The sequence below is a fragment of the Perna viridis genome, chromosome 6 (genome assembly GCF_037379345.1).
Source record: "Perna viridis isolate PV_CMFRI_1.1 ecotype Kerala chromosome 6, ASM3737934v1, whole genome shotgun sequence".
Classification (NCBI taxonomy): domain Eukaryota; kingdom Metazoa; phylum Mollusca; class Bivalvia; order Mytilida; family Mytilidae; genus Perna; species Perna viridis.
This window is the reverse complement of record NC_142450.1, coordinates 23385959-23407097: the sequence shown is the minus strand read 5'-3', so window position 1 is coordinate 23407097 and position 21139 is coordinate 23385959. Positions and strand designations below refer to the sequence as shown.

At 31.5% G+C, this 21139-nt stretch overlaps 1 protein-coding gene across 1 annotated transcript in view; it reads left to right on the top strand.

Moving 5' to 3' along the window:
* The first annotated feature begins 296 nt into the window (after positions 1–296).
* The window catches only part of LOC148614138 (uncharacterized), a 173698-nt gene continuing 152855 nt past the window's right edge, over positions 297–21139 (top strand). Inside the window, exon 1 of the mRNA XM_088590432.1 lies at positions 297–594. The gene's annotated coding sequence lies outside the window, so the exon portion shown is untranslated. The remainder of the gene's footprint in view (positions 595–21139) is intronic.

Below are 21139 nucleotides of genomic sequence, written 5' to 3'. Positions count from 1 at the left end.
TTTCCATTTCACTTCATCCGTATACCTAATCATCCCTGTCTTTCATGACAATTTGCATAATATTTTGTTCTATATTTTGAATACCATATAAACTGCAAAGTACTTATTGAAAATATTTGTCAATATTTTATATGATTAGTAGTAACCCAACCACATCAGTTTGTGTACTTTTATATTATTACTGAATAACACACCTTCGTATTGCATGCGTTAAAATTAAATTTGGTCATGGGGAAAAAAATATCATTTGTTACTTATTCATGCAATGAGAGGATTTGAATGAAAATTTGAACATACTTTGATGTATATTCTTCAGTCATGAATATTCATGCATATCTGTTTTAACCAATTAAAATTGATTTTCTAATTCTTTCCGTGAGAAAATAAGAAATCTATCTTTTGAATGAGAAAAGGTAAAAGCGAGATTACATCAGGGTTTAGAAAGAGAAAACAAAAAATAGTGGTGACAAAATACAAAAATAATAGTGATCAAAGATAATAATTATATTTTATACTGAAACAGGATTAACTACAACTATATTGGATAAAGTTAAAACAGATTTCGCAACCCCAAAACAACAAAAACACCAAAAGGTAAGAATAGCGCATTATGTAGTAAAAGGACAATACGGATCAATGTACTAGAGTGAATATGACCAGTTTAGTTAGTATGCTTTTAACATAAGGTTAAGAAACACCGTATTTGATGTGTTAAATGGTTAGGAAAACTTCACTTTAACATGTAAAAAAGTAAAATCTCTCATAATACTCTGTAATGAACTTTATGTATGTAATTGAATGGTTTTGTCTATAAGTCTCCAAGAAATTATCAAAAAAAGACAAAAACAAAAACAAAAACAAAACAAAAACAAAAAAAAAAAAAACAATGGCATACCAGGAGACAATGAAAGAACCCACGGTCAACTCGATATATACACACGTAATGGTAATGCTGTCACATAATATTAATGAACATAGAAAGTAAAATTCAGGCGGAAATCAAGACATTTTGGAATTGTTGGTCAGTATCTTATTACAATGCATACAATTACAAAATTTTTAACAAGAGGTACGGGTACAAACGCTGGAATCCCCAAGTCAATGAAATCATTTTCTATTGAAAAGTTTTAGAAAATATTCGTTCATTTGAATCTTCGGTACTCATAACACCGGAATTTTTGAAATTTAAATCATGAAAAACTCTGGATTTGAAGTCATATTATCAAAGTGGTATGGAGATACCAAAGACGCTTTGTTAATGTTGCATCAATATCTTGTTAAATATCAGGGTCGTAGCTGCGTATACGCAAATACGCAATTGCGTGCTTTCGGAAAAAGTAACAAAATTAAAAACACACATTTTAAAGATAAAATAAAGGTTATTTATCACAAATGCATACCATGAACGTAGTATAGGCTCTGAAAAACTGGCTCCAAAATCGTTAAAACTCAGGAGTTTCCCTCAGGGCTTTGCCTTGCCGGACTCACTGGGGGCCTTGAGCGACCCCCCCCCTTCTTCTGAAGCGACTGTATACATATCGGAAATTGTACATGACATCTTTAAATTTTACGTTTCTTTCTTAATTTATCAATTGAAATAAAGCGACCATTTTCGTGTTAGTAATGATCGAATTCTATATAGCTCCTTTGTGTGGCTGCATTCGTGCATTTTTTGTGCGGACGTTTAAAATGATTGACGTTATAGTAAACGATTTTAACAGAATATAATCAACCATTGACTTCAATTCAAATGACTTGGATTTGTATAAGAAACTTAATCACAGTGCCCCCATTTTCTACGTACCGGACTCGAAATGAGACATTCAATTAGCGGTTTCTAGGAAAACATATGGTGCGTCCGAATTTGCATTTAATAGTAATACACCACTGCAATACCCGCCAATTTATCTGATGCTATAGTAAGTTATTCTAAGAGAACATCATGACCCATCTACTCAAATTGAAATGGCTTGGATTTGTATAAGAAACTTGATCACAGTTTCCACCATATTTTACATACCGGACTTGAAATGAGATATTAAATGAGCGGTTTCAAGGAAAATATGGGGTGCGTCTGAAGTTGCATTTTATAGTAATACACATATATGAAGTTATAGTAATCTATACTAATAGAACATCATCACCATCTACTTTAATTCAAGTGTCTTGGATTTATTTAAGAAACTTGATCACATTTTCCCCCTTTTCTACATACCGTACTTAAAATGAGACAACCGATTAGCCGTTTCTAGGATAACATGGGGATAACACAGTACCCTCTTATTAACACAAAACAAAATGATGTGTGGTTACAAAAAAAAAAAGAAAAAAAAAACAAAATGAGCCACATCTTACTTCTGTGTTCTATTTACTTATATTGTTTTAAACCAAGTTGTATGTGTAGCAGTTATTTGTTATTTTTGATGCTCACGTTTTTTAAAATGATCTTCACAACAATTCAACATTTTCTCTTCACACGACCCCAACACCTTTTGCCCTTAAATTAGTTACGTTCAACATGTAATGAGGCATTTATCTACTGAAGACGATAATTGAGTAAATTTTAAAATACTAACCTTTGTACGGAATCATCCAGGCAGGGAATAATGCCTTACATCAATATGAATCTATTTGGAATTAATAAAGTCTTTAAAAAAAGAGAAGAAAGATATACTAGAACTAAACAATATAACATACTAGGGTGTTGAAGATTAACGGTTACTTTCCAAGATACGCTCTAATGTCTACCGGTGCACCTGATCCATGCTCCCAGTTTTTAGTGGAGTCCGAGTTGCTAATTTACTGTTGTTACTTTAAATGTTTTATTTTGGTTATTTTATGTTGTTGGTTGTGTTTGTCTGTTTTCCATGTCTGGTCTTTGTCCCTGGATTACATTCTTTTGATTTCCCTTGGCTCCCTTGATAACTCTTTAATGCCTTACATTTAAACCTTTTATCATTTGCAAGTGAAAACATAATGAAATGTAATGTACTCTTGTAAGTAATAACATCTAGATTTAATCTATGATCGCCGATATTCTAACATTTAACATCAACGAACAAGTTATTGGTTTTGTTACAATTTGATCCCTGAAAAGTCAGAGGTTAATTTAATTATTCCTCCCATTCATTGCAGTGCAACTCAGAAAGTCCTCTTCGTACAAAAGTGCAGGTGTATTATTAAGGTGATATACTTTTTTTTTAACAATCAGTATGGTAGGTGGGATAAATGGCAAAGGATGTTCTCGCTTAGTTTGCAGTCTTCTCCTTATATAAAACTGCTGTGAACCTAATTTATTTTCCTCTGAAGGTAGAGTGTGTGAATGTTATAAGTTAAATCGAACGCCAATTTTGACTATAATGAACCATGACGCATAGTAATAATTCAAATTGGGATTTTCGTTTAAGATGTACTGATATGGAGTAGATCACTTTTGTGGGTATTAACTACATAGGTGGGTCGCACAATAAGGCACTTAAATTTAAACAATTTGATATTGCCACAATGAAATAAAGTTAATGCAAATAATATGCACCTTTAGCAAAAATATATATTTTTCGATAGTAAATGTTCAAATCGAAAATGGTACAATTAAACAAAGTCGTACAAGTATTGCATACTTGACGAAGAGAACAGTGAGGGGCGTTTCAATCCTTTTTTTTCTTGGTTCGGTCTACATATGAGTAGTTTTAATTTGTTTAATACCAAGACTATTGGTGATGTAACAGAACATCTAAATTATCATCGGGTGTAGCTTTATTTACACCCTGAGTACCATTTCATTCAAATGGAAATGTACTTTTAGTGCACAGAAATGCATCAAATGAGTAATAGATGCAAATTATGGTTAGAAATGTCTTAATTAGTACCATGATTGAGCTGTCTCGAAACTGTATTTTATCACTCAAGTGATTTTATTATCTGTATGAAAGATGTGTCAAAAACTCTTGATTAATAATGAGATGCACAATAATTACTTCACATAATATAGTTTTAAAATGTTGCAACGACCATGGTTCACATAGAAAACAATACGTATTCCATGTTTTTTTATTAAAGCGATCAAAATTCATTCATAGATTGATTTGAATGTCCATTAATCGTTTCTGTTGAAAGAGTAATCAAGGAAACCAAGGTTATAGCGGTAATCAAAGGAATGCAATCCAGGGACAAAGACCAGACATGGAAAACGGACATGCACAACAAAGAACATAAAGTAACTAAAATCATACATACAAAGTAGCAAAAGCAAATGAGCAACTCGGACTCCACTGGGAGCATGGACCAGGTGCACCGGTAGGGTAAGCGTCCACTGCTTTTCTAGAAACACCCACCGAGTTGCTCATAAAAAGTCAAGTCCGGGGTAGACAGACGAGGAAAGGAAAGCTATGACCCGTTGAATAAATCAGTTTTCATGGTGCAGATGGATACATCATAACGATCCACGAGTTCATGGATAACACCTTTTAAAGTTTATACATATCAGTTAGGAAGATTTTTTAAATTCCAAGCTTTCTTGCAAATTCTATGTCATTTCCATTAAATTATACTGATTAAACCTGTATTTGTCATTATCAAAAATAATGTTCTATGCACGGCCAACAAGCACCGTCAACTTTATGAACTCGATGATCTTTTTGGTGTGACAATTTCGACAACGAAAACAGATTTGTTTTCTATTCCAAAGTATCCCTCATTCGTTTATCCCCAATTTTGACATCATACGGACAACTCGGTGGGTGTTGCATTTTGAAAAACAGAAGATATGATGCTTACCCTACCGGGTTTCTCATTTATTATTTAGTTTCTGTGTGTATTCTTATATTTTATTTTGAGTTGTCAATATGCAAAGTTCCACTATATGACATCTTTTTAATTTTTTTAACTCAATATCAATGCTAAAAGTACAAGTCAAGTTCTACAATCATATACATTTAGCATTTACTCATTAAAAGTTAAAAACCTAATTTCATGCAAAAAAGTGGGGATATCCCAGTTTTTTTGTGTCACGGAAATATTGAAGCATCAAAATATGAACTTTTCCATCAGGCATCTTAGTACATGTATGTCCGGTCAAACGTTTAATTATCAGAATGAACCTGGTGGGTAGCTAATAGTTAATTTACAATTTTCTAGATATTGATGCTGATAGTCGATGTACACTTTACAGTCATAAGTAAAACATCAATCAGATAAGTTTCTTTCATTTTGTAAATGTCGAAGTCAATGTTTGATCTTATTACCATGGTAGTATGCGCTGATACGGAAAATACCGTTATGTATTTTTACGACGAATCTAGACCTCATCTTTCTTTTATGAAAAAATGCTTTTTAATTAAAGTCAGATAAGGCTATGTCATTGTATAATGCAAAATTTCATAGGAAGCAATTTTTCACGACGATAGTGTCCGTTGAGATTTACAACGGGACTAATCTTCTTCATGTTCACACAATAATATAATAATAAATTTAATGTTTATAAACGACCAAGAAAATAAATGATATCATAAAACATTTTATTGGAAAATTTACTGCTGCAAAATTGTGGATAAAGTTGTTTCGACTATTCATTTCAACACATATACGTCTACTGATAGACAGCTATGCTGATCATTGCATTGTCCTTTCTGTTAGAATGTTTTCACTGATTATTATACAAACTCTCATAAAAAATTTGTGTTCATAAAATGTATTCAATATTCTATTCAAACATAATTTAAACCTGTGAAAGGGTATCCAGATCTGGTGTAAATCATTTAGTTTATGTTCCAATGTTTTATTAAACTTTTGTGTTTGTTCTACTCTTAAAAAAATGAAAAATACCTGGAGTAAAAAAAGAGAAAACATCAACTGACAAAATATGTTTGGCTTCAAAACCAGAAAAAAAGAGATACTTAAAAGGTCATTTTAATTTCTTACAGATACGCTCGAAAAGAGGTTGGAACTTTAAGACTGTCCCCCATCGTCATCAATCTTTTTTGGTTAGCCCATCTCATCCCATTGACACATATCAATGCTCTCATAGGTTTTTTTCTCACGTTTAGTACCGGGTTTGACGAATGGGACTTTTAGAGTTATTCGAGCGAAGTCTACCCTCCTTATATTCTATGTCCATGCTCACAATTTTGAGAAGATTCAGTTGCTAGTCAGACCATATGTGTACGTGTATACGTACTTTCCGCTGCATTTCACTGTCTCTTATACTCCCATTTATTTTGCAGATAAAATTTCTTTTTTATCGTTGCTCAAAGTGGTTTACTTTAATTTCATACACAGCTATTTTATAATAGAATAAGAAAAATACATTTTTTCAAATGTTCTGGATTGATTGGTTCTGTATAAAACAGAAAACACATTGAATTTGAAAATAAATGTTTGATAGATGAGGAAACAGATGCATCAATTAAATATAAGGACATATAACGCTATCCGTAGACAAAATAACTGTCGTCGCACCAAGTTCATATAATAAATAAATGATTAAATCAATTCAGTTTTTATGGTTCGTCACTTCGGATATGCAGTCCTGCAAAACAAACTTTAGTTTACAGATAGTAATATATTTAATAATATATTCTATATAATTATTACGATAAAAAGACATAGTTCTTACATCAACAGACCGAAAATGACGAATGTTATTAATGAATTTACCTGCCACCTTTCCTTTATATTGCATGAAATGGGTGTGGGAAATGTATTTTTCGCATATATTTTCGCAGTTTTTTTTTCGACGGAAAATCAAGAGATAGGATTCACTTAAACATCATCAATTGATATGTGTAAACTCCTTGTTATCAAGACTTTCCAGCTTTTTTAGTAATAAAGATTTCGAATGACTGGTCCGTTATTATGAATGATAGATATAAGATGTGTCGCGTTACATTGATAATTGATTTGACCATAAGACTTGAATACCGCGGACAAAGTTTTGGGTATATATTCAAAGGCACTCAAATATATGATGTTTGTTGGGGTTTAACGTCCGAGCAGCAATATCTCAGCTATATTCAGACAATGAACATGAAATTCATGATAAAATCAACATGAAATGATGAAATGAAAAAGGGATGGGACACAAGGACATTGGGGTCGACAAATTTTGATTGCCACTGGAAATAGGGAGAGGTGCTCAAATATATGAAGAAATAGCGTCCTATATACATATCTTTGATGAAGTTGGTTATTAGCGTTGACTGAAATGATCATGTTTATAGGACGTTTACATTTCTATTAATACATTTAATCAAAGTACTAAATTTGTTTCTAAAAACCCTATAAACTGGAATAACGAAAAAGAGAAAATTTAAAGATTTCTTCGTGCATGTGATTAAATTAAATACAGTTTAATGTTATATATAACTAGATTTTGCATATCAAGCCTTTTTTGTGCAATTCCCAAAATCACAGAATTATTTTAAAGTTTGATGCACGCATGTAAATTCAGTTTTTACTAGCGCAATACCGCCAATTAGCATACCTTCGATATAAATAAGAACGGTATTTTAATCTGATCTGCGCATCATCCTTAGCAAGTGTCATGGTCCCGTTATATCCTTCAGGGTAAATGATAGTAACCACAAAACAGATGGCATTTAATGGACAGCTATGATTAACACTGCATACGTTTTCCGATATTAGTGTTTTGGTTTCGATGAAGCAAATCAATGTTATCGGTACCTAAACGAATATTCGAGTAGACCGCGGAGATACAAAATTAGATTATTATTATTAAGTATGTGTGACGTAATTAATTATTAAAGAGCTTTTTGTATAAGTTATAAAAAAAAAATCATAACCCTAATCTTTAACTTTTAAGTGAAATAGAAAGAGAAATTAGAAGAAGAGACTCCTGTTTTAAATCCTATCCTAGTATTGGAGACTATAATGTCCCTATGTAATAAATAAATCCCTGGAGTATTTTCAGATGGAAACTTTTAATACAATTTAAATTTAAGTGTCAGTCCCTGTACAAATCAGGCAGTAGGTGAAACATAGTATAAAAAAAACGTCATTTTGGTAGTGTAACTTGACTATTTGCGCCATCAGGATCAAGGAAAACAGACAAAATTTTCCATATCATGCTGGACCATTGAGTTACAATTTCATTGAAATGCACTGAAAATGAACATTTATAGGGCAGATAACTCTGTCAAAAACCTCATTATTTAAGCTTCTATTGAAAAATTTCTGAGCAAAGCCAGTGATGCAGCTATCAAACAATTTTTTTTTCAAATAGGGAAAGTATCCTTGAGTGATATTACATGATTTTTGACTTGCATGTTTCTGATTTTTCCCATTTTGCCTGATTCTTACAAATACTCACACTTAAAGTACATCTTAAGATTGCTTTCACCTTTAGCCTGTTTTCGCACTAATTTTGAATACCATATGTACTTGTTTTTGTATGGATTACGCCCATTTTAGTTTAATAATCTTGCTTTGTATTGAAAGTGAAGTTTATTATTTTTCAAATACTCTACATTCAATGAAAGGTGATGATACCGAAATTACTTTAATTACCATGTCATGACATAGATTTTCATAAATGTCAAAGTAGCATCAGCTTTAAAATGGCTATGAAAACAATAACATAAAGAACCAACTAACTTTCTGAATAGATTCATACTAGGTAAAATAACACTAACATTCACCTTATATCATAATTTTTATTTACAACCGATCGTAAGACGATTTTGAAATAATTGACGCTATATATAATGAGTTCATATGCAAGTTTGTTTATAATTCAAAATTGGATATTTTTCTATGCTTTTCTGTTTGTTTGTAATTAGTTGTTTCGTGTGTTGTTTTTATCAAATTTATACTACAAGTTGAGTTTCTCTTGTATACATTTTTCCTTATTCTTCTACCCCTGACTTGACTTTTTATGAGCAACTCGGTGGGTGTTTCTAGAAAAGCAGAGGACGCTGGTCTATATATATTATACTTGTATGAATCTATTTAGTTTTCAATGTTTAATGTCTTTGGTTGAAAGTCCTTGTGCAATTATACAACGTCCTTGATAATTATCACATCTTTAAAAAAGGGATCTAGGTTACAATAGTATTCAAAACACGGATAACAGCAAAAAAATTGTGATATTGATAGACAGTCACTTTACAACAATAAATGTTTGCGAAACAAACCCGAAAATTGAGTACTACACACAGTAAATGAGGAAACAAATAAACTCTGTAATTGAAACAAAAGGCAGAACTGCATATTATTGTAATTTTTTAAATGATAATATTAACGGTATTTTAAGTCATCAATCAGTTGCATGATATGTATGGAGTTAGAAGACTAGACTGCTAATACCAAATTTTACTTAACATTTTGTTATATAAGTTTTTCTACTATTATATGTAAGGACAAATTCTAATTACGACTTCTTCATTCAAGTTTTATTATCATAATAAATGAGAATTATGTTTTGTTTTCTTATCTACACAATCACTACAACAATATATTGGTAGGAAACATTTATTCGGATTCAGCAGTTAATTGTTCCTTCAAATATAAAAAAAAACATTAACCCCATTTAAAAATTTTATAGGTTTTTAAAGATGTCCGTTGCGTTTTATTTTTTTATTCCCGGAGTATGATTAACACATCAATTATAAATTACTCTATTCTGCTGAAAGAAAATCAAATTTAAAGGTCATAAGTAAAAAAATGTTTCAGTTTCCCATCCATAAAGATATATGGGTGTATATTTCAATGAAGGAAAATGGTCAAGGAAAAACGTCGCGTAGGGTATTGATCGTGAATATTACCTTTGATTACACTGTGTTATGACTCGGAAAGAATATGAAATATATAGTGGCAAGTACGTAGGTCCAGCATGACACGACGTACATGGAATGGACAATGTTAAATACAAATAAAAAGAAAAAGAACCAGTTAAATCTGTCTAAGTCGAACCCTGAATAAACCGAAAACTTGTCTTAACCAGACACGATTTGAAATCTCATCATATCAGCTTAATGTATAATGAACGTGATGAAACTTAACATCTTTCTTAATTGTTTTATAAGGTGATTCGATTAAGATAGGTATCACTGTAATTGCCTTTATGAATGCCTCATATAACCAAATAAAATAATTAAAAAAAATACCAAGCATATATATTGCAAACTTCGATATGCTGTTCACGTGTTGCTAGGAGTGTTTTTAACAAAGTTTCTTAAGTTGTCATGTCAATGTAGATGGCTTAACCCACATAAATTTGTAATTCACGTCAGTTTTGCCTTGATGTCAGTTATATGTAATTCGATTTTAGGGAAATGGGGGCTTTGAGCATGTATGGTATGGTTAAATACTGTATTTGCAGGGAATAAGAATTATCATGAGATTTTTCAAAGGTATAGAAACAATTCAACTTGAAAACAATATGTAAATAACGTATAGTATGCATTTGTAAGCAGTTGTGCATCAAAAACAATTATGTTAAACTGCAACAAAACTCCAAGAAGGATAGGCTCTAAGATTGTACAATACTGAAACGCGGTTTTTAAATTGGCTGTCGAATAGAAACGGTTTTCCTTAAGTGTGTATCAAGTGTGGGCGTTCAAACAATCTCACGGTTCTCATACGTCACACAGATGAGTAATTAGATGGTTCAGGGATTTGTTTTATGATGGTGCCCCTATATAGTATGTCTGTTTCCTGCTACTCTACCTACCCTATTTTATGTGACTCTCCTAAACACAGTAAATATAGTCTTGATTGATTCACAATTAACTCAATGTAAAATAGTTTTGAAATATAATATAAAGTTCCTACCTATGTGCCCTGCTCTTTTAGCTGGTAGCATGAAAACATGTATGGTAATATCGACCACACGTGGGTGCAACGTATGAGGCAATTTCGTGATGATGATCATTTTGTTGTTTAACAAATGTTACATAACAGTGGCCACCAGAATATTTGTACATAAAGGCAATGCAAAATAGATTTTAAAAGAAACTATAGTGGAACAAAAGCTATTTTCGTGTCTGTACCCTATCTGACCTTACTATTGGCTTTAATTTGTGACATTTTATATAGTTTTGGAATGTAAATAACCGCAAAATTTTACATGATGTTTCTGTCCAAACATGGACTAACTACATACATTATAGGTGATAGGTAATTTCTAAACGTCTCTGCACAACCGTCTTTGAAAAAAAAACAAAGAAAAATATAATGATAGATTGATGAAAAATGCTCTGCGCATACGTTATACAAATGTGAAGATCTAGTATACATTCAAATTATTTGGTGCGGAAATATTTTGACCGGATCATTTTTAAACCGCAATACTTTGATGGGATAACACAAGCAGAATAGAATTATATTAAAGCATGTGTAATCGGCTGTAGAGCATTTTGTATTAGATTTATGAGAATTTTTGAATTATAGAGTGATTTTCACTTTTGATCAACGAATTTAAAAGGATGTATATTCGACAACGCCCTTAATTCGTTGATATGATCAAACCATACATGACCGTCAACCTCCATTGAATGTATTGAACACGGATAGAAAAAAGAAACCAAAATATGCAGAAAAATAAAATAAAAAGTCAAAAATATACAGCACTGTATGACTTCGAATGTATTACACGATGATTTGCAGTTTAAAAACGTTTACGCAGAATCTGCATGCACGTGTGTTTAATAATGACAAATCAAGCTATAAATGTATGAGCCTTGATTAACATTAATTAAAAAACAATTAAACATCAGATAGTGAGTATAGTTCCCCCATTACACGAATATACTGACATATGTTCTTTATGTATAAGATCAAACAGATGATTGGGGAATAAGGGTCTTATGCTATTTTTATATAAATAGTCCCATAATTAAAATAAAAACGTTAGATTAGACTCATTTACTTATATCATATAGAAGTTCCGAAACTGGCAAAATGTAAAAAACTAAAAATTAGTCAGCTCAGAGCAAAATGGTGCAGCTAAGAATTCAATAAAAAAATTGGAATACAGATTCGCTCAGTTTGGGCTGGTAATCAGTTTACACATGTTCAAACGCATTGAATCCGATATTTAGAAGGGACTTCAGAAGATGTCTGGTTATCACAGAATTCCAGTTTATCTCGGGTTTGGTCTAGACAGGTTTAAATAATTATTTACCAGGGAAATCGTAAAATCTGTTCAATTAAAAGGCACATAGAAGGCCTGTTTAATGCCACTTCGTGAAGAAAATACCGGCATAACCAGGGAATGCAATTTGTAGCTAACATTTTACCATTTTACATAAGAATAGTCTGCACCGATATATTTTAAGATAAAATAAGTATTTGTGGTGAGGTTCTAGGTTTCACTTTCAAAATATGGAAATAGAATATATTTGAAAAAGAAATAAAGGACGTACTTAATGTCTGCTGCTTTCCGACATTAATTTGTGGGTAGACGTCAATGTCCAATTTTGCCATTAACGGGTGAATTTTACACAATGTATTAGAGTGATCTAGATAATTTTATTTTTTATAGCTAGTTTTCAACACAACGACAATGAATCCTAGTTATTAGCCCTATAGAATATTCTATAGAAACTCGTGGGTTATTTCATAATTACCAATCAACATACATATGTTATCAATTATGTACTAGAACATTAGATTTACTCGATCAACTTCTTTTCCTTATTGCTATGGAATAAAACATAAACATTACGATGAGTTTACACCTTAGTTTACTTAGACATAACAACAAACTAAAAATCAATTTTCCATGTAGTTAAGTTTTTTACTAGTTAGTGACTTTATCACATCGTTATCAACCGACACAAGGTAAACTGTCGCACTTTGGTATATTATTTAACTTAACTGTGAATATTGTATTTTAAGTAGCACCCAAGATAAGAATCATGCCAGAATAATCAAGGAAATCAAGGTTATAGCTATAATATAAATAATGCAATCCAGGGACAAAGACCAGACATGGAAAACAGACATACACAACAAAGAACATAAACTAAATAAAATCATACATATAAAGTTTTTTAGCTTGTTGTTATGTCTAAGTAAAATAAGGTTTAAACTCACGTAATGTAAATGGAGATAACTATGTACATGTAAATGACCATAAAATACAATAGAAACTGTTGGTTTTTAATATGGATCATCTCCTAGGAGCAGACAGATTGGAATGAATAATTATACATTTCATCATATAGACCTATAAAGCAACTGAATACATTGTGTAACAAAAATAAAAATGTGTGGCTTTTTCTGGGTGTATCACATAATACAGAATTTGCATGATTCTTATAAACACTACTACTTAAATTATTGCGAAAAGGTCACAGATGACAAATTAATATATATTTAAAAATGTCAATTATGACTTGACAATCTGATGTTTGTTCGATTGCTTGAATAATTTATACATATAGTAAAAATTTTTCCAACAGAAAGTTTATCACATTAACTTAATTTTTAATGGTTTGTGATAGAAATATATCGTCGAAAATAGTCTCTAGCCACAATTTACCTATGATTTTGAGTAGCTTGCATGTTGTTAACTTAAATATTTTCTATTTAAATTTGTTTATGAAAATATAGCGAATCCTATGTACCGAAAAACTGTAGCAAAATTTCAAACCAAATCCTTAACTATAATGATGAATTGATACAGTGATACAGACTTGAGTTTGATTTATATCTGAGGAAAAGAGCAAAAATTGATTTGAAAGCCTTTCTTGATGTATATTTTTATAATAGTTCTATTACGCGTCTATTCCAGTAATTTAGACCTTTAATTTGGAAATTGCGTTTTTTATTTAAGACTTCTATAGTGCCTAAACGAGCAATCAATGCAACATTGTTTTTTGTTCATTTAATGGAATCGAATAGAGTGTACCTTTTCGACGTATTATATTTTAAAAACATATACGAGTTATATATAACCCTTTACAATCTTTACAATACATCTGCACAATTTATGAAATAATTCTGCCTTTAGAAAAATAATTCATGCGTATTAAAGAATGGGTGTCCAACATTAGTACAGAAAGACAGTTCCTCCTAATAAGGTAGGGAATTCTGGGGAATGGATCCCCAACTTTTTGTTGTAAAAGTTAACTTTGTGCAAATTTGGTAAAAAATGAACGAATAAAAGCATGGATCTCTATCCTTTATCTGGACCCCCTTTTTCCAAATCCTTTTGATACGCACCTGAATTCCAATATGCAAATTTTAACATATGAGTATTTACTATATTTTAGCTTTTTGAAAATTTAATAAATTATCATTATATACAAATTATGCTTGTACTTATCATTTGAAGGACTTTCCCATCAATCTGGAGCCAAACTAGACTAACAGTTGTTTGTACCTACAGATACAAATTTGAAAATTACATAATCCACCAAGGGGATGCAATGTTATCATTCGAAAAAGGATAAGAATAACATATGTATAGAAAGGTAGCAATCAGATCAAAATCCAATACTTTATGCAACAAGTAAAAAATTAATTTTTATTGCTTTAAAATGTTGAATACATCTAATGTTCCGTTTCATCAAATAAACATGGAAACGCCCATTCTTGACAATTAGATCGAACATATAAATGTAAAAATGAAAGCTCCCCTATTGCAGTATTGATGCATATGTTATTAAATTTGAAGGCTATTCCCATAACGTGTACATATAATACCACTTTATACATATTTGATTAAATTACAGTTCGATGCGTCAGCTTATTAAAACTTTTTATCAGTAGGAGAATAGCATCACTTGAAACCACTACGCAAGGATTGTCATTTTTTTTGCCAAACCAGATTTTATCTAAGGGATTTTGAATTTGATTAAAAACAACTGCCCTTCTTTTTTGATACTTGAATATTTTACTTAAAGATTTGAAAGGAAATACCATCTCAAAAAAGTTATCCATATTCGTTACGTACTTGACTTATAGGTATTCCAGGAAGAAACTGACCTTAAGAAGTTGAATATATACCCTTTTTCTGATAAACAAAACATTTTGACGAAAAAAAAATCTTAAAATGGATCTCACAACGATGTCTTTAGATTGGTACAGTTTACATTAGATGAAGGTTGTTTTTCCTAGCTTTTCATATTTATTTTTACAATATTCTGTTCTTAATCAAAAGTATGCAGCCTTAAGGTGCTCTCCTTGTTTGCTGTTTCACTATTGCAATGTGTTTATATTTAATTTACCTTTTAATCAATTCAATATGTATCAGTAGTTTTGATATATTTTTTTGACTTTTTTTTCTGTTCCAGCAATATTTTTGAAATTAAATACTACATGAGAAACATTATCATTATACGCTTAATTCTTATCAAAATATATCAACGCTAAACATTCCAACTCAACAAAGCATTTACTTGCATAGAGTAAAAAAAGAAATTTTGACTTAAATCTTAACATGTTTGGATGCATATAGAAATTGATGTGACATGCTTATGAACGGAAGCGGAAATATGAGAATTATAATGTATTTCAAATACATAACAAAATGAGGGCGTGGACCAGAATTGAAAGTTATACAACTATTGATATTCAATCAGATCACACTATAAACATATTATTGCAATCAAATAGTAATATTCTTCAATAATATATGTTAGGTGAGACAAATTTGTAAAAACGCCCGTTTCCTTGCATTGTTAAAATGAAATTCCTTGTAACGCCCAATAGCGTGCAAATCTACATTCGGTGTTGCAGATTTGTTACAAAAATGTGTAAATATGTTTGTCAAATAACTCTGATTTGTTTCAGTTTTTGCGATATAGAAATAATGAATTTTGCACTTGGCTTGAGGAAATTTTTTACGTATCAAATTTACATTTGATATGTCGAAAGGTTATGCAATTATAGAAAATTTCATTTTCTATGTGAAGGGGCCTCGGGTGCAATTGAAGAAATCATATTACAATTAATACTTTTCGAGGGTTTAAGGAGGTAGACCTAAGGTAAGGGACATTACTCTTGAAATCAGTGAAAGGTTTGTATCATATTCAATTTTACTAAAACCTATCAAGATTTTATTTGAAACAGAATGAAAGCAATTCCATGTTACTTTGATACTTACTTGAGATTGATGTAAAACAATTGAATATAAACATTCCAATGACTTGTGAGAGTTGTGTCCCTTACCCTAGGTCTACCTCCTTAAATTGTAACAAAATTAGTTGGTTTACAGATAATCAGGATATTGCGTTTTGCACCCTTTGTTTGCTTTTTTTGGGGGTGTCTTTGGTGATGAATTTGCGTTGTAGTAATTTTCCCGCCTTACTACCCAGCTTTTAATTTAAACATAATTATACGTTTGTTTCATAATGGCATTTCTTAGAAGAAAACTATTAATTGAATTTTCACAATTGATAACATTCATTGACATTTGAAGTTCTCGAAGTAAAGTTATCTGGAAAATAGTTTATTTTCTTGTTCCCATCACCTTAACATCATTTTCATATAAACTATTTCATGTACGAAATTCTCACGACATATTCCAATTATCTTGTTTGTCATTTGATCGCCAATTTATGAGAGCAAAAAAAATCCTTTTTTAATATTTAGGCTTCCATCAAAATTATGTGATTTTATACACGATAAATCATTAGTATCATATAATTATTTGGTAGTTCCATTATTAATTTGACATCAACAATAGCTTGTGCATCGATGCAAATGACATTCTGATATGTATAAAATTCACTTCTATTAGAAATTGTGAAAACCTGCTTGCATTATACCACTGCACAGGCCTTACAAAACATTTATGTATGGTTAAGTTGCTCAAGTGAATAAAATCTTGATATCTAGGGTACATTTTGACATAAATAACTGCTGGACTTAATTTAATATTCAAGCCTTGTATGATGATTTGTCATTTTTTCTCCTAAATTTGTTTATACAGATGAAAAAATAAAAAAAATAAATTGCTTATCTGTGAAGTATTGACAAACATTTGAAAGAAATAGAAATTCTTGTCTCAGATAAGTTTAAGACAATTATACTCATTTTTAATTTTTAGAACAATTGGGATAACTATTTTGAATATTTCTTTTGAAGGTATGAATAAATTTATCCAATTTTTGTTCTGTTTGAAGCGGGTTGTATCTTATTGTGTGAATCAGTTTTGCTAAATGACTTTTTAATAAAAAAAAAGTACTTTGCTATTGTACTGGATACATGAGCTAACTCAACACACGCATGTGCTTGTCAAAAAATAAAAATAAATATAAAAATAAGAACTGTTGGATGTTTATTTGAGGAATCTTGACTCCAATTGACACACATGAGATATCCAAAGTGTTTTGTAGGAATTGTACTATATTATTTTTCCGTTAATTCAAGTTGTCTTAGATTTTGTGTTTAGCGATTTATGTTTACACCATTGCCATTTTTTGATGATTCTGGTAATGTTTTAAGCAAAAGAACACGAAATACCCAAAATAATACGTGCAAAGAAACAATAGGCAAATAAGCGTCTGGGACTAAATTAAAACTAGGAGCATGTACCAGGTGCTCTGGTTGTGTAAGCATACTATTCTTTCCTATAAACACCCACCGAGAATGTTTAAATCTCCTTGTTAATTGATGGTCCTGTTAACTCACTAAATATTTCATCAGGTAATGGTCATTCGGTCAACGGAATACCAACTCTATTCCTTGAAGTTCACCACATTACAGAGTGTGAGATAAAGAATATCGTTAACACAAATAACAAAATAGTTAGTAATAGTCATGATGTTATTACATTAGTTTTCAAGTGATAAGTGATTAGTTCTTTATAGGAAATCAGAAATCGGATATTTATTATGATTTATATTGCCAAGAAATACGATTCCAAGTTTTGTGAAAAATCCCACTTCATTAGGCTAAAAATCAATAGTCCAAGTTCAAATTATTGCAATTACAACATAGCCACGATGTACGCAATAATAAAACAAATATTGCAATTAGGTCTGGACTTCCCAATTGTTTTTTTTTTCAAGTTAATACTTCTGTCACTTTAAATGCATCGAAAAGCAATAGTATTTTTAATTTGTGTTAATTTACAAGACATCACTCGATTATTATTTTAAAATGGTTGCACATATCGAGTACAAAATTACAATGTAGTTTGTTCACTTAAAATGGTCTTCTTGAGAAAATGGTAAAAACTAAAACAATATGGAAAGTGCATACATATGAAAAAATGTTACAGCTACAGACAATGACAAAGGAAAACTTCAAACGATAAAACCTCTAAAATTCGGCCAACAACCTAAATATTAAAAAATTGCATTTTCTTTCTAGCTTATATCGTTTAGAGACGAACAAATGTGAATATTTGTCTGGCACGTACCAAGTGTCAATGCCTCTTCCGTTAATAAAAGTGTGTTCACGAGGTGATACCATTTCTGTTAACTCAATTTATTAACCCTGTAAAACACATATTACCCTATGAGAATACAAATAAATCTGAAGTATGGTTGAAAATGCATTACATTTATATCTAAGGCATCCTTCAATCAGATAATATCACTACATCACTGAGATAATACGTAAAAAAACTAAAAGCATGAACATTTACGACGTCAATAAATTAACAGGCACACTGCCAATTTGATCACAATGTTGTACAATTATATTTCAAATCAAACTTCTTTAAACCAAAACATTATCAAGTTCTTAAGTACAGAATAACGGCAAATTTAAAGTCGACACAGAAATTATCATTGAGAGTTCGACAAGGCGAGATGGAATGTTTTGTCGAGATGTTCAAAACTGACTCATTATATAACGAGAGTATGTATGATGTATATGTCAAAGAGTAATCAAGGGAACCAATTCTATAGCGGAAATCACAAGAATGTAATTCAGAGACAAGATCAGACATGGAAAACAGACATACACAACAAAGAACATAGAGTAACTAAAATAATACATACAAAGTAACAAAAGCAAATGAGGAACTCGGACTCCACTAAAAACTGTATGGACCATGTGCACCGGTAAGGTAAGCGTCCTCTGCTTTTCTAGAAACACCCGCCGAGTTGCTCATAAAAAGTCAAGTCCAGGGTAGACGAAAGAGGAAAGGAAAACAATGACACGTTGAACAAATCAGTTTTCATGGCGCAGATGGATACACCGTAAAGATCCACGAGTTCATGATGCCATAAAACTTTTGTAGTGATGACTTCAATCTTGTAGCAACATAACCCTGCTCCAGAAGCAGAATTTGTTAGCATTCTAGCGCGATACAAAAAGTCGGCGTAGTCTCGGCAAGCTCTGGCATAACGTATGAGTTGTGATATGAACACTCCATACGAAGATATTGCCACAGAGAGACAACAACCCCACCGGGATGAACATGCCAGAACAATGGCAAATTGATAAGGTTGCCGGTAAAAATAAATATAATAATTACATGTAATTATTAATAAAAGTGAATCCAATCACTTACTATGGATCATTTCGTTTGAAGTGCCTGTACCAAGTCAGAACCATTGCGGTACCAGTTGCTCCAGTGGTGTAATATCTATTTTCTCAGATTTAGTTTGAACTTGACTTGATTATGAATCGGATTAGTGTTCGGTAATTTTGTTATTACCCTGAAAGTGTTGTTGTCGAAATGTTTCTAATCCTGATAACTTGTTTAATTCTAGTTCCGTGTGTTTTTCTCTTTTTTATGTAACATACTATAATTGTTTCTTTCATCATCTTTGGCCATTGATTTTCGAGTAATGATCATCGCTTTCGTCACTTATTATAAAATTGAAACATAACGGTACGTTATTTGTGGGCATAAGGTAAAAAATCTTTGAAAGAATGTTTTAGGTATGAATACAGTAGATAGGTTTTATTCATGGATAATCATAGTAAAAGATGCACTCGAAATCCCAACGTTAGTCGACACACGAAGACATAGCTACATGATAATATTAAAATGTCCTCATGAGCATTAAACGTTTTCAATTCGTCGCATTCTTTAAGGACGAAGCCTAATGGGCCAATTAGTTCAGAATGCGTATCATATTTAAGTGTCAGTCTTTGTAAGAATCAGGCAGTGGATGAGACATGGTATGAAAAAAACCCATAAATTTTATAATGCCATTTGACTATTTGCACCGCCAGAACCAAAGAAAAAAGACAATATTTTCCATATCATGTTGGTGCATTGAGTTATAATTTCATTGAGTTGCACTGAAAATAAAATTTAAAGGGCAGACAACTCTGTCAAAAACCTCATTTTTCTAACAATCTATTGAAAAATTTCTGGGCAAAGCCAGTGATGCTGAGATTAAACAATGTTATTTATATAATAGAGGAAGTATCACTGAGTGATATTACATTGTCAGATCGGTGGTTTTTGGACATGCATATTTCTTATTTTTCCCATTTGCCTCATTCTTACAAACATTTACACTTTATAGAACGTCGTGTAGCATTTTTGTTTTTCGTTTTCGCGAAATGGAACCATTTCCAACAGATTTCAACCAAAAATGAATTAGTTCGTCTACTACTTCGCGGTCAAATAGATCTGAACAATTGTGTATGTCTTGCAACATAATTGTTCAGTTGCGTGGCTGATTGACTTGATAAACCCATGGCCAATGATTTTATTTAGTACATGTCCATTGCTCAAGATTATCATTTCTACATAGTAAGTTATCATTCTAATATGGCGTGCTTTAAAACTCTTTAGACCAACATTTCGCGCAACATATAGGCTGCGTCAATTTAAAAGTATAAAGAAACTAGTCCTATTAGAATCGAAATAAATAACGGAAACTCCATTTTATCATTGTTTTAACACGGGCTGGCTATCGCTCGGGGAAACAATGGGGCATAAATGGCCAGACCGTGGTAAAACAATGATAAAATGGAGTTTCCGTGATTTATATTTCTCGATTATAATGATATAGTGTGGTGATCCTTAACATAAGGACAAATTAAACGCATGCTCCCAGTTTTTAGTTGAGTCCTAGGTGTTCATTTACAGTTGTTTCTTTGTGCGTATCATTTTGGTTATTTCATGTCCTTTGTTTGTTTGTGTCTGTTTTCCGCCTGGTCTTTGTCCCTGGATTGCGTTCTTTTGATTTCCGCGAGAATCTTGGTTCCCTTGATTACTCTTTGATAGAATTCGTCCGCCTGCTTGGCGAGTTTAGGA